Below are 2,915 nucleotides of genomic sequence, written 5' to 3' on the forward strand. Positions count from 1 at the left end.
TGACAAATATTCAACATTCATTCCATCTAACAATATTAACTAAATTTGGAGGAAATTGGAGTGTTCATACATCCGCATGCTCAGAGATTAAAATTACTAAACGACATTTGTATCGGTATTAAGCACCATTGAAATGCACATATCAACGAGAAACAAACATGATTCTCTCAATTTCAGGAAGTTAAACTAGACAAAATGAGATTAAAATTAACCATATGAGTGAAAATGCAAAGGAGCAACTATTTGGAATGACCTTGAAAAGTTTAATTTCATAATTTCTACCCCTTACAATGAGCTTCAAGCTCCAATTTATAATAATTTTCCATAAAATTCCCTCTTACAAACAATAGACTTGTTTTTTTTTATTTTACTTGCTTTCCTTCCATACCCTTCAACGCACTTTCCCTTCAAAATGTTATTCATTTCTTCTCAAGCTTTTCTTTCATTTGTTGTGCACCGTTCGTTGATTTCGTTCATCTTTATGTGCATAGGGTGAAAGAAAAAAACAAAATACAATGAACAAATCAATGAGCATCCATAATTCTTGGAGTTTTTGATTGACCTAATTAGGGATTACGCAAGCACTCCTTCCTATCACCTAGAATTGGGTTAAGTGTGTCATTCAAAAGAAACCAAATTTTGGCTCCTTTCTCTTAGTTTATCCTTTCAGATTCATGTCATTTTGCGCACTTCTCTTTGTTCACCCTAATCGGGTTCCTGCACTTTCTCTGCTTGCAAATTCTCTTCGTCATAACATGTTTCTTGAAGTCTATGTTTTCTTCATATCGCTGCTCCATACCTACTCAATGCATTATCATTTCAAGCATGCATTCTTATCTAGTTTACTTCGATCCATGATGCCCTAACCGTGTCTTCTATTGATATATCATACAATTTTCCCTCTTTCCATGCCACATTTTTATTTGTCTATCTTTTGCAAGCATATTCGATGGGCTATGCAGATTATTGCAAAACTCTCGATTCATTGGATCTTGTCCCTTAACATCATCAAATAGTATCAATCCTGTGTGTTTTCGATCATGGCTACAACTTATTATCTTAACTCAACCTTTCCATTAATTTTCCTTCAAGTATTTTCTTGTACAGATTTTGGTTTGTGAGGGGACCACCCTTTTTGTGTCATGTTTAATCCCATTGAGGATGTAGGCAAATCGGATTTGTTACTCCCTTCATGCGGCTAAGCTGCTGATGCCCAAAACGCAACAATTTCTCGCTTCTTCTATGTAGTGGGTTGTAATCTTTCTAAACATCCACGCTCTATTTGGAGTGAGCTCATATTTAGAATGAAAATATAAAATTGGAATCCAACCAAAGTATTGCTTCTCTTCCCCACTGCACACCAGAATCTCGATAATGGGGACTCAGAATTGAGGGTTTTTGGGTTTCAGACCTCCGAAGCCTTGAGTCTTGGAATGAATGTTCCTTTTGTACCGCGGGGGTCCGAAGTTCCAGAGCGGCCTTTATTCTTCCCTTTTCATGTGTCTTACTTTTCACTTACAACACATTCTGTCTACTTTTGAGTGCCATCGATGCCTCCTCCTTCATGTTTTGAGCTTAACTATCAATGTCACTCAACTTATACCTGGTGCACTTGATGCCCAAACATGGGTCGGGATTTCTTCTTACTGCTTAGAATTGTACCACTCTCTTTTCTCAAAACTTAGCTTCACTGATATGGATGATATGCCCATTACCTGACTTCAAGGTTTCAGGATTCAGGGATCTCGGGGTTTCAATTTTTTTTTATTTTCCTGACCTCGGGGTTCCAGGATCGCCGTATCCCAAACTCTCTTTCTATTTTGGGTTTTACTTCACTTTCAATATTTTCAGGCTCTCAGGGTGTGGAATTGTACTGGCTCCTCCACACTTTGGGAGTCAAGAATCTTGATTGCTTGAGGAGATCCTGAATAGTAGCTTATTTGTTCAAGGAGGAGAGTTTTAGATTTTATGGAAGCAATTACACTTTTTGAAAGGACCGGATGGAAGTTCAATTGAAGTGTCTTGGAGATGAGTATTGGAAGACTACAAAGAGTGTCTACAATGTTCCTTAGAATGGACTAGTTACTACGGCTGAGATCAAGGATGCTAAACATAATATAAAAGCTAAGGAAGCTTTGATGAGTTCCTTGACTAATTCAGAGATGACTAGTGTGATGGGTTTTGAAGACTGCACATGAGATCTAGAAGAAGCTAGAGACCTTGTATGAAGGACATGCACAGGTTAAAGTCACTAAGGTGAATGAGCTTGTCATGAACACTAGATGTGTCAGTGGAAGCCTTGAAGAAGATAATATTGTTGCTAAGGTGCTAAGATCATTGCCTACTTCTTACAAGTATAAAGTAGCTACTATCGATGAAATCTAGAGTGTGACTATAGTGACTAGAGACATGTTGGTTGGAAAACTTGCTGCATTTGAGTTGAGCAAATTTGGAGAATCACATGGAAATTCTGAGACTGCATTCAGAGCCTCTGCATTCGAGAAGAAAAAGTATGATCTAGGAGAAATTTCATGTTGGGTATCAATATATGAAAGAGAGAAGAGAGATTTGGAAGAGAAAGAAAGAGAATTGGATGAGATCGAAGCCCTTATTGCTTGAAGATTGCCTAAAGGAGTAGGTAAGTATGATGGAAAGTTACCTTTGAAATGTTTCTCTTGTAATAAGATAGCACATTTTGCTTCTAGGTTCCCTAAGAGGATTTCTAGATATGATAAGCATGATATGTTAGTCCCAACCAATGCTGAGACAGGAGGGGTGAATCAACACTATACTAGTTTTTACCAGATTTAACCTTAATCAAAGTTTCTATTCAAACTTAGCACTTATTAGTATAAGAAACATTAATAAGAAACATGCACACATAAAATCAAACACACATGACTACCAAGATTTAT

This window comes from Cryptomeria japonica, chromosome 7, assembly GCF_030272615.1.
Source record: "Cryptomeria japonica chromosome 7, Sugi_1.0, whole genome shotgun sequence".
Classification (NCBI taxonomy): domain Eukaryota; kingdom Viridiplantae; phylum Streptophyta; class Pinopsida; order Cupressales; family Cupressaceae; genus Cryptomeria; species Cryptomeria japonica.